This window comes from Hemitrygon akajei, unplaced genomic scaffold (assembly GCF_048418815.1).
Source record: "Hemitrygon akajei unplaced genomic scaffold, sHemAka1.3 Scf000072, whole genome shotgun sequence".
Classification (NCBI taxonomy): Eukaryota; Metazoa; Chordata; class Chondrichthyes; order Myliobatiformes; family Dasyatidae; genus Hemitrygon; species Hemitrygon akajei.
In genome coordinates, this window is record NW_027331958.1 from 2,110,696 (window position 1) to 2,123,410 (window position 12,715).

The 12,715-nt window shown below is 47.7% G+C and overlaps 1 long non-coding RNA gene across 1 annotated transcript; it reads left to right on the forward strand.

The window, feature by feature from the left end:
* Positions 1-2,194: 2,194 nt before the first annotated feature.
* Positions 2,195-8,014, forward strand: LOC140722212 (uncharacterized). Its single transcript, XR_012097562.1, has 3 exons — positions 2,195-2,278; positions 6,018-6,133; positions 7,946-8,014. It is a non-coding gene; the product is annotated as an uncharacterized lncRNA (long non-coding RNA).
* Positions 8,015-12,715: the final 4,701 nt, after the last annotated feature.

Here is a 12,715-nt window from a genome sequence, read left to right on the forward strand (position 1 = left end):
AAACGTACAATCTTGAAGCAATGAAACTTAAGCATGCCCAAGTGTAAGCTAAGTGTAATTGAGTGATCAGCAAAAGGTACGACATCTGCCCGTCCCCATCTACTACAAACTGCAATGAACAAAGCATGAAGGTGGAACTTATTCCCTTCACTTTTACCCCGTCCACATTCATGTGACTAGTTACCATAATAAATGTGAAACTCAGAATACAATGCAGATGGAGAACAGATATGTGGGTCATACAGAAGCCGTTCCAATATTGAACCCTATGGAATACCACCAGTCACCAACAGCCAACCAGAAAAGGCCTTTAATCCCAATCTTTCCCTCTGTCAGTCAGTCAGTCAGTCTACTAACTACAGTATGCTCGTATCTTTCCTGTAATATCATGGGCTCTTGTTTATTAGTATCGTGTGTGACAGCTTGTCAGAGGTCTTCTGAAGATCCAAATGCACAACATCCACCAATCCTCCTTTGTCTATTCTGCCTGTTATTTTCTCAAAGAATTCCAACGGATTTCTCAGGCAAGATCTCCCCTTAAGGAAACGATGCTAACATAGGCCTCTTTTCTCATGTGCCTCCAAGTACCCCAAAACTTCATCTTTATAATGGACACCTTCCCAGCCAGTGAAGTCAGGCTAACTAGCCTATAATTTCCTGTCCTTTGCCTCCCTCCCTTCTTTAAGAGCAGAGTGACACTTGCAACTTTCCAGTCCTCCAGGACCATTCCAGAATCCAGTGTTGTTGAAATATCCCTACTAACGGCTTCATCTCTTGCAAAGCCCTGGGGTGTAGTCCATCTGGTCCGGGTGATTTACCTACCTTCAGCCCTTACGACTTCCCAAGCACCTTCTCCTTAGTATTAGCAAGTTCACTCACTCTTACCCCACGACACTCTCCAGTTTCAGATGTACAGCTGGTTTCTTTCATCGTAAAGACTGACACAAGAACGATTAGGATGGGAAACAACTTCTTTCCCCAGGCTGTCAGACACTGAACTCCCAGCCTCCTGCCAGGTCACATCACACTTGAAGCATGATGCGGTCTACTTTTCAACTTGTGTCACAAATGCACCTTATTATTTATGAATTTACAAGTGGTGATATTAACGTGTGTGTGTGTTTTATGTATGTCCGGAGGAACGTTGTTTCATTTGGTGGTAAAAAATGTGTACTGTTGAATGACAGTAAACTGAACTTGAGTTTGAAAACATTTATTAAATTCATCCACCATTTCTTTGTCCTACCTCTGCAACATCATTTTCCATCCGTCCAATATCCACTGTCACCTCTCTTTTATTCTTGATATATCTGAAAAATCTTTTTGCATCCTCTTTTATACTGTTGGCTAACTTACTTTCATATTTCATCTTTTTTCTCCTTTTTGTTTTTTTCCAGTTACCTTCTATTGGTTTTTAAGAGCTTCTGAATCCTCTAACCTCCCACTAATTCTTGCTCTATTCTCTGCCCTCTCTTTTGCTTTTATGCTGACTTTCACTTCCCTGGTCATCAAAGTTGCATCATCCTCCATTTAAAAGACTTCTTTTTCTTTGGGATTTATCTATCCTGCACCTTCCGAATTGCTCCAGAAATTCCAGCCATTGCAGTTCTACTGTCATCCCTGCAAATATTCCCTTTCAATCAACTTTGGCGAGCTCCACTCTCATGCCTTCTCTTGGAATTCAGCCCCAATCTGAGTTTCCTAATCTGCTGCACATTGAAATCCCCCATGACCATCGTAACATTGCCCTTTTGTCCTGCCTTTTTTTATATCCCGTTGTAATTTCTGCCCCACATCCTGGCAACTGTTGAGAGTCCTGTATATAACCCCCAAGAGGGTCTTTTTATCCTTGCATTTTCTTAACTCAATCCACAAGGATTCAACATCTTCCTATATTATTCACCAGTTTCTAAGGATTTGATTTTAGTTTTTACCAAGAGAGCCACCCCACTTCCTCTGCCTACGAGCCTGTCCTTCTGAATGACGGAGGAGGTTGGGGATGAGCAGATGGGGGAATTGGGAAGGAGTCTGTGTGTGGAGTGTGTCAGAGTGATGGAACTGAGCCTGGTGGAGAGACTGGGGGAGTGTGGTGGAAGAACAGAATTGGTTGGTGTGTGGACGTAGCAGGAAGAATCACTCTCAGCCCTGGACCAATCCTCCAAACTCCATTTCTCACCTGGACCTTCTCTCGTCCCAGATCCAGATAGGAGGACAAGCCCCGACGCCGGGCAGGAGAAGCCGATGGACACCATATGCAAAGCCTCTGAGATGATCCCAGGTAACCACTGAGTTCTGATAGGGGACCGTCAGGTACTCCTGATCACAGGGACCCTTTCTGATGCATCTGGCCTTTGGGTGGTTGGGGTCTGCATGGAACATCTCTCCAAACAGCGACGGACATTCCTCTCCCCCAAACCCCACCACTTTCAGCCTGGGAGAGGGGGGAGTCCTTGCTCTGTCTGCCCTGTGGAAGTGGTATGCAGATGTTTACGAAGAGATGCAGGAGGGGCGGAATTCTTCCACAAGCAAGGCATGGATACTCAAAAAGGGGGTTTGACGTTACAAAAGTTTGTGCTCATGAAGGGGACGTTGCTCACATTTGAGCTGGTGCTGAGAAGTTCTGACGATATCACAGTTGCACTCGGGAGAGACACAATGGAGGGTCAGAGACTGTTCATTTGGGTAGAACTCAGGAATAGGAAGGGTGAAATCACACTGATGGATTGTACAACAGAACCCCCAATAGCCATCGGGACATTGAGGAATAGATATGTAATCAGGTTAAGGAAATGTGTTTAAAATAATAGGGTCGTTGTCATGGGGGGTTCAACTTCCCTCATGTAAACTGGGGCCTTCTTCGTGCAAGCAGTTTGGCTGGGGCAGAAAACGGGTTATTTTCTTTGGAGCAGTGGAGGCTGAGGGGAGATCTGATCGAGGTTTTTGTGATTATGAGAGGCTGAGATGGAGCAGATAAGGAGGGTCTGTTTCCCAGGGTTGAAATGCCCAACTCCAGAGGGCAGTTATTGAAGATGAGAGGGGGGTTAGGTTAAAGGGGGCTGTGAGGGGTAAGGTTTTTACTCAGTGGTGGGTACCTGGAATGCACTGTCTGGTATAGTGGTAGAGGCAAATACATTAGAGGCTTTAAAGGGACATTTAGATTGACAGATGGATGTGAGGAAGATGGAGGGATTTGGACATTATGTGGGAAGGAGGTATTAGATTCTGTGTCCTTTTGATTTACTTTTTAGCTGGTCCAGTACAACATTGTGGGCCGAATGGCCTGTTCCTGTGCTGTACTGATCTCTGTTCTGTGTGAGACCAAGGTAAACTGACTCGGCCAGTGTGTGGGAGACACCAACACTGGGGGCATAGTGGGCGTGAGGAAGGCTATCAATATCTGCAGCAGGATCTGGATGAGCTGGGGAAATGGCAGATGGAATTTAATGCAGACAAGCATGATCGCACTTTGGGAATGTAAAGCAGGCTCAGACTCACACAGGGAACGGTGCGGTAGAACAGAGGAATCTGGGAATACAGATCCAGAACACTTTGAAAGTGGTGCCACAGGTAGATAGGGTTGTAAAGCGAGCTTTTGGCACATTGGCCTTCATAAATAAAAGTACTGACTGCATGTGTTGAGATGCTATGCTGAAGTTGTATAAGACGTTGTTGAGGATTAATTTGGAGATTGTATGCAGTTCTGGTCACCTACCTACAGGAAAGATGTCAATGAGATTGAAAGAGAGCAGAGAAAATTTACAAGCATGTAGCCAAGACTTGGGGACTTGAGTTTTGGGGAAAGGTTGGATAGGTTAGGAGTTTATTCCGGGGATGTAGGAGACAGAGGGGGGATTTGATAGAGGTATACAAAATTGTGAGGGGTACAGACAGGGTAAATGCAAACAATCTTTTTCCACTGAGGTTGGGTGGGACTGGAACTAGAGTTCATGGGTTAAGGGTGGAAGGTGAAATATTTGAGGGAAACCTGAGTGGGAGCTTCTTCACTCGGAGGGTAGTGAGAGTGTACAACGAACTGCCAGCAGAAGTGGTGGATCTGGGTTTGATTTCAACATGTAACACAAGTTTAGATAAGTACATGGATGGGAGGGACTTGGAGGGACACAGTCCCGGTGCGGGTAGATGGGACATTGCATTGGGATCAAATTTCTCTTCAATCCATTCCACTGGATGGGGTTAGTTTCTCCCCTTCAGTTCGATACGTCATGCGATACTTTGAAAAACTTGTTCTTCTTTGTATTATTGACCATGTCAATCTTTACTGGCTTCAGCTAACATACACGCTTCCCTTCTTATTGAAATAAAATCTAGCCGGGGAAGCGAGGTGAATTTACACGTTGCACAGAGAGGCTGGTGGTGGATGGGGAAGGGATTGGTTACTGGAACGATGGGCAGGAGGGGAACCTGGGGTCAGCCTGGGTCCCCGTGCTTACACAGAGAGGCTGGTGGTGGATGGGAGATGGACTGGTTACTGGAACGATGGGCAGGAGGGGAACCTGGGGTCAGCCTGGGTCCCCGTGCTTACACAGAGAGGCTGGTGGTGGATGGGGGAGGGACTGGTTACTGGAACGATGGGCAGGAGGGGAACCTGGGGTCAGCATGCGTCCCCGTGCTTACACAGAGAGGCTGGTGGTGGATGGGGAAGGGACTGGTTACTGGAACGATGGGCAGGAGGGGAACCTGGGGTCAGCCTGGGTCCCCGTGCTTACACAGAGAGGCTGGTGGTGGATGGGGGAGGGACTGGTTACTGGAACGATGGGCAGGAGGGGAACCTGGGGTCAGCCTGGGTCCCCGTGCTTACACAGAGAGGCTGGTGGTGGATGGGGGAGAGACTGGTTACTGGAACGATGGGCAGGAGGGGGAACCTGGGGTCAGCCTGCGTCCCCGTGCTTACACAGAGAGGCTGGTGGTGGATGGGGGAGAGACTGGTTATTGGAACGATGGGCAGGAGGGGAACCTGGGGTCAGCCTGGGTCCCCGTGCTTACACAGAGAGGCTGGTGGTGAATGGGGGAGGGACTGGTTACTGGAACGATGGGCAGGAGGGGAACCTGGGGTCAGCCTGGGTCCCCGTGCTTACACAGAGAGGCTGGTGGTGGATGGGGAAGAGACTGGTTACTGGAACGATGGGCAGGAGGGGAACCTGGGGTCAGCCTGGGTCCCCGTGCTTACACAGAGAGGCTGGTGGTGGATGGGGGAGGGACTGGTTACTGGAACGATGGGCAGGAGGGGAACCTGGGGTCAGCCTGGGTCCCCGTGCTTACACAGTGAGGTTGGGGGTGGATGGGGGGTGAGACTGGTTACTGGAACCACGGGCAGGAGGGGAACCTGGGGTCAGCCTGGGTACCCGTGCTTACAGAGAGGCTGGTGGTGGATGGGGAAGGGACTGGTTACTGGAACGATGGGCAGGAGGGGAACCTGGGGTCAGCCTGGGTCCCCGTGCTTACACAGAGAGGCTGGTGGTGGATGGGGGAGGGACTGGTTACTGGAACGATGGGCAGGAGGGGAACCTGGGGTCAGCCTGGGTCCCCGTGCTTACACAGAGAGGCTGGTGATGGATGGGGAAGGGTCTGGTTACTGGAACGATGGGCAGGAGGGGAACCTGGGGTCAGCCTGGGTCCCCGTGCTTACACAGAGAGGCTGGTGGTGGATGGGGGAGGGACTGGTTACTGGAGCGATGGGCAGGAGGGGAACCTGGGGTCAGCCTGGGTCCCCGTGCTTACACAGAGAGGCTGGTGGTGGATGGGGGGAGAGACTGGTTACTGGAACGATGGGCAGGAGGGGAACCTGGGGTCAGCCTGGGTCCCCGTGCTTACACAGAGAGGCTGGTGGTGGATGGGGGAGGGACTGGTTACTGGAACGATGGGCAGGAGGGGAACCTGGGGTCAGCCTGGGTCCCCGTGCTTACCATCACCAACACTCCAGCCCAACCACCCATCACACCGTGTGAGACTGCTGTCTCTGGATCTGCTCTGACTGAACACTTCTCTCAATCTTCCAGTGAACGGGCTCCTGTCGGATGAGGAGTGTGAGGAGATGATCAACAGTGTCCAAGTGCTGTACCTTGGGCAGAACAACCTGGGAGACCCCCAGGAGTTAGAGGCCTACCTCAATCAGGTGAGAGATGTTGTCCACATTCATTCCCAGAGGTGGAGATTCTGATTCATGTGCCTTTGGTCAATCCAGGTCAATAATCAGTGACTCTCCCTTCCCGATGAACGGTGAAACACCCAACCCTGAAATGATTACATCTGAGTCACCAGAGACTCCCCGTCCTCAGTCACCACCCAACGCAGGATATAAGAACAGAATTAGGCCATTGGGCCCATCAAGTCTGCTCCATGAATGTGTTTTACCATGGCACTTCCTCCCTGTAAGCCAAACCCTCTTTCCGATCAATCTCTGCCCTAAATACACCCAGTGTGAATAGGGACTGCCCCACCACCTGATAAACACCATCTCCCCGTCTCCCCCACCTCCAGCCCATTATACACGACTTCCAAAGACAAACTATTTACAGTGATCATTGTCCCCTCGTTGTCCCACCATTCCTCTAAATCCCTTATTCCTGAGTACATTGCATGCTCCTTATCCGGGCACGTACGTAGCCTTGGACAGTTGGTTCCCAACCTGCCTTCCTCCTCCACTGGCAACGAGTTCCCACCGACCAACCATCTCCACTCATATCCCTTCAGCTTTGCATGTCCCCCGTGGTCTCAGCGATCACTTTGTGACTTTCCTGCTCGGGGTTCCCCGTCGTTACCAGAGCAGAGGTTCCTCTGGTTTGGGGAAATGTTTTCCTCTGGTGCCAATTTTCTAGGAACATTTATCTCCCATTCTGTGGACCGTCTGGTGTTTATAGGATATGATGATTTACAGGTTTAGGGGACGTGATTCCATTCATTATGGAGTTAATGTTTCAGCTCAGAGACCCTTGGTCAGGACTGTATGGGAAAGGGGGAGATACGTCTCGTCTCAGTTTGGGAGACAGCAATACACTGCACTGGGTAATCGGTTTCACAGGTCTGTGAGGAGGTGGGTTTCCATGTGGTAGGGAAAGGAACTTGCCTGGTTTTGGGAGCCAGTGAGTGAAACTCCCAGACTGAGCGGTTGAGGGGAGTATCCTGGTCTGGAGAGGGGAAATCCCAGAGTCCGAGTGGGGGAAATCCCCTGGTCTGAGGGAGGGGGGCATCCCCTTATCTTCCGGGTGAGGAAAATCCCTTGGTCTTGGGGGATGAGAGGTGTTTCCTGGTCCAAGGGGAATGAGAGGCATTCTCTGCCCTTGGGGTAAGGAGATCCCCTAGTCCAAGGAGAGTGGAAATTTCCTGGACAGGGTAGGGGGAGAGGTGGGAATCCCTGGTCTCAGTTGGTGAGGAGAATTCCCTGGTCCGAGGGTGAGGGGGAGGTGAATGGCATTCTCTGGCCTCAGCGGGTGAGGAGAATTCCCTGATCTGAGAGGGGTGAGAGGTATACTCTGGCCTCAGGTTGAGGAGAATTCCCTGATCCAGGGATGAGGACAATCCCCTGTTGGAGGGGGTAAGGGGCATTCTGTGTGAGGGGAGGGTTTTTCTCAGGTCTGAAGGAAAAGCTGATTCCATTTTCCTGGAAGCTCTATTCCCAGTTTGGAGCACGGGAATTTCTCTGATCCCGAGAGAAGGTGGATCCTTGTTGTGGGATGTTTGGAGGAGTAGATTTTCCTGGTGAAGGGATGGGGTTTGGGGAGGGGTTGATGGTGATTTCTGAGGAATTGAATTTTCCTGGTGTATAGGGAATGTAGTTCTTGGTGTGAAGAAGGGAATCTCCTGGTGGTAAGTGATGGATTTTGTGGGTGATGAGAGGAGGGTCTCTCTGCTGTCCTGATCCCCCACACAGTGCGGTCTAACCGTGTTTCTTCACCTGTCACTCACCATCAACATCCCTGGTCCACAGATACGTGAGATACTGAGGGAACAGCTCCCCTGCAAGCACATCCTGTCCAAGAGCAAATGTGACAAGGGACGTATCACAGGGTGATGGACGATGTGTGAAGTGTTCATGGGTTGTGGTGGGGAGTGTGAGGTTTCAGTGGGTTGTGTGATGGTGGTGGGGAATCCAATATCAGTGAAATATTATTATCATCAATTAGACTGTGTATCTGTCATTCAGAATCAGGTTTATTATCAGTAACATATTACTCTTTCATCTTTCATTATTTCTCATCAATTGAATGTAATAATGGGTTTAATCCAAGCAATGAAAGACACATTCAGATTCCTGGGAAGTGGCTCTGTAATTGTTTCTGTATTTCCAATGATTCACGGTTACTTTAATTTAGAATGTATTTCTGTTTTCCTTCAGTTGTGATGTTACATTCATTTATCACTGTTATTAAAAGTAATATCATAAAGACACAAAATAAATGAACATTCCCAAACAGCTTGCGGAGAAGGGAGACCGTTTCTGCACAATCGGTCTTCCTTTGCACGTCGGCTGTCTGTCGTCTTTATTTACGTGTAGATTTTCGTAAGTTGTATCATGATTTATTTTCACGTGAATGCTTGTAAGAAAATGAGTCTCAGGGTAGTATATGGTGATGTATACTTACTTTGTTAATAAATTTACTTTGAACTTTGATTGCAAAGCTGTTCTTTTCAGTATCTGAATCAAGTTTAATAACACTGACATATGTCATGAAATTTGTTGTTTTGTGTCAGCAGTACAGTGTAAGACAGAAAATACTATAAATTACAATAAGAAATGTACAGAATATAAAAATAAGTCGTGTAAAAAGAGAGCAAGAATATCTTCAAGCTGATTATCTTGCCTGCACTTTCCATTAAGTACTGAAGACTGGTTCTGGATTGAATTAATATCTGCTACACTCACATAATTCCACAAATCCTAAATCATTCCGAACAGAACCTATCAAATACCTGGAAGAGGCCTGAACTGCTACAGCACAGGAGGTTGTGGATCAGCAGCGGGTAAGAGGGATGAGTGGAGATGGGTACCTGCTGTGTTTTGTAACTACAAAACATTAAACTAATGAAAAGAATAACACGGGAGCGGGAATGTGAGTCTAACTTTGTTTTTTTACTTTAAGCGAGGCACACACGTATCACGTGGTAGCTTCATGACGTATGCAATCCTTAACAAATTATTTAAACAAGAATGTTTAATCAACAGTATATTTACAATGTTACTGAAATATTAAATACACACCGTTCCTACCTGCTTAGCTGTAAACAATTCAATGGAGAATGCATCTCAACTCTCTATACACAGTATACTATACAATACAACTACTATAGACAGACATCATGCAGAGTCAATTTCAAATTGTCCCATTCAGGCGAAAGATTGATTCACTATGGATGGAGGTTTTCTTACTCTTTAATGTCTTTCCTGACTGAGGGATCACTGCATTTGGCAGGTGTGACTTTTGAAACATCGAACCTCACCCACATTAGCACTGGTTAAAACATTTTCCACCCCAAAGCAGACGTGAGGCCTTTCTGTCGATCTGTGTGTGTTGTTTGTCACTGCAGCATGAAGGCAACGTGATGCAGAGGCTGTGGGGTGTTCACGTCCATCACCCGGAACTTGTGACATGACTGCACCTGTACCATAAGGCGAGGTGTCACGGGCAAGCTTCACTAGACAGTGTGGATCACGATGTGTGAGTGCAGTGTGTGTTGTCACCATTTCCTTTAAATTTTGTCCATTTCCATCTCTTCCCCATCTGTGATAACGGGTGAAAGGAGTGGAGGACAGTAGCCAGGTTTGGCAGGAATTAACAAATCCTAAAAAGGAACCACAACTCTGACATGTCCTGTGGGCTCGGGGCATACACCACTGCTTGAATTTTCTCAGCACACTTGTGTAATTCTTGTGCGTCAATGATGTGATGTTTGGTTTAAAGAAGTTACAGTTGTCGTGTCATGTTCTGGGCCATAATCTTTCAATCTTTTTAACTCTGTCTTGAGGTTTTAGAGATCATCCTTACCGGTCATCTGGGTAACACTGAGTGGCTGGACAGCCTTGCAGCACCTGGTCCATCGCTTTCTGCTGGACCTCAGGTGCAGATGCTCCTCCAAAAATAAGCAGAAAACCCCTTTGTGAGTGTTTATGGTGAGAAACACTATGGACTCTTCTTTCATCTCCCTCTGTAGGTGAGCCTCAGCTAAGTCCACTTTGCTCAAGTGTTTTCCTCCAGAAAAGTTTGCAGAGGTCCCCTCCATCCCAGGCAGAAGGTATTGATCTACTTTCGGTACTGGGTTGATGGTGATCTGAAAATCACCACAGATCTGGACAGACCCATTCTTCTCGGCTACTGGGACCACTGGCATTGCTCACGGGTTCCACTCGAGCTTGGACAGAATTTCCTGAGCCTCCATGTGATCCAGCTCACTGGCTACTTTATCATGGATAGTCTAAGGAACTGGTCGGGCTTTGCTAAACTTGGGTGTGGGATGTTCGTTCAACACAGTTTTACCCGTGATATGTTTGAGTTTTCCAATGGCATCCCTGAACACTGCTGTGGCATCATCCATGACCTTGCTTAATTCGCTTTCAGTTGACTCTTACAGGGGATGTGGCACGCAAATGGTGGCTGGATCTCCAGTCAGACTGTAGTTGTCTCAGCGAACCCATCCCCACAACACTGGCCCTCTTGCTTTTACCACATACACGTCCAAAGTGGCTGTTGCATTTCATTGTTACGTATGTTATTCCCACTGGAGTGATCTGTTCTCCAGTATAAGTTCTCAGTTGGATATCTACAGGCTTCAGTTTAATATCTTTGAAATGGCGTTCAATCTGATTTTGTGGAATGACTGAAACAGCTGAGCCGGTGTCCAATTCTATTTTAATTAATTTGCCGTTCACTTCTGGTGTAAGCCACATTGCTTGTCTATTATTGGTTTTCAAATTGTAACTCTTAAGAGTTCCCGGTCTTGTGTCAGTCTTCCCGAGAACATCTTCTAATGCTGGAAATCCAGAGCAACACACACAAAATGCTGGAAGAACAGTATCTATGGAAAAGAGTTAACACTCCACGTTTCAGGCCAAGACCCTGCATCAGGACTGAATCCTCGACTGATGGTGCTTTTCCACAGATGCTGCCTGACCTGCTGAGTTTCTCCGGCATTTTGTGTGTGTTCCTGTGTCACTCTTATGACGCAGATTTTCATCATGCAGATTAATGCTCTTTTTGTAACTACAACTGGATATTTATATTTTGTACTTCCCTGTGCAGTCCATTTCTTTTTTTCTGTCTAGCATTATGGGAGTTGATATCTGTTATTTGTTAAGCAGGGTGCTGTGCACAATCCTAATCTGATGAAAAATGGATGTGGGAGCACAGAGGAACATCTGAAAATCTCCAGGAAGGCTTTCTTTGTTGCTGCTGCTGTTGTGAGGTCCAGGTCTCTGCTGAGAAGACCAGGCCCCCAGTCCTCGGGGTCGCTTAGTGCCGATGGCCGTTGGCCGTGCGCTCGACAGAGGATGATGCTCAGAGAGGCTGTGCCGGAGGGGATGGTCGGAGGCTCGGAGGTTCGACGGACTCGGAGTCTGCTGCGGTCAGGGCGCTTTCACTGTGTGCTGCGTCTGTGAGGCTGGGTCCGATGGAGCTTTCATTCTGTGCTGCGTCTGCGAGGCTGAGTCCGGTGGCGCCTTGGAAGTCCATAGCGGGGGTATTCCCTTCTGCCGCCTGCGTGGGATGGTGAGTCTGTCGGGACCCTGAGGACTTGTGGAAACTGTGGTGGTTTCTTTCCAACTTATAGCCTTTTAACATCTTTGGACTATTTTTACTGTGCCCATGGTCTGTTTTTTTTTATCAATTACGGTATTGTCTGCACTGTTGTAACTATATGTTAACTATAACTATATGTAACTATGTGTTTTTGTGTAGGTCTTGTAGCTTTAGTTTTTGGTTTGTTGGGTGGTAGAGTTGGTCTCCTGACTTGGTGTGTCTGGATAGTTGTTTTATCTGGTGGGTTTGGAGCTCCTTTCCCGGGAACACACTAAAATGGTAGCACGATATTAATACGCAGCAGCCTCTCCGGACTCTGGATTTGGGGATTACCAAATGTTATGTGGATTTTCTGGTGTAGTCTGTTTTGTCATGTGCTTTTGTGATATCATTCTGGAGGAACATAGTCTCATTTTTTAACTGCATTGCATTCGTGGTTTCTAAATGACAATAAACTGAACTGATCTATGTATGGGCAGAATTTGTTAGGTATATTTGGAGGGATTCTTTAATCAATATGTGGACAATCCATCGAGAGGAGGGGCTGTACTGGACGTGGTGTTGGGTAATGAGCCCAACCAGGTGACCGACCTTTCAGTGAGTGAACAGTTAGGGAACAGTGACCACAACTCTTTAACTGTCAGGATAGCGATAGATAAGGTCCCATATAGGAGATTGGTGGGTAAAATCAGAGCTCATGGCATTGGGGGGAAGATATTGACAAGGATAGAAAACTGGTTGGCAGATAGAAAGCAAAGGGTAACTGTGAATGGGTGTTTCTCAGAATGGCAGGTGGTGACTAGTGGGGTGCCACAGGGCTCGGTATTGGGACCACAGCTGTTTACGATTTACATCAACGATTTAGATGAAGGCATTGAGAGTAACATCAGCAAGTTTGCTGATGATACTAAGCTGGGTGGCAGTGTGACATGTGAAGAGGATGTTAGTAGAATTCATGGTGACTTGGA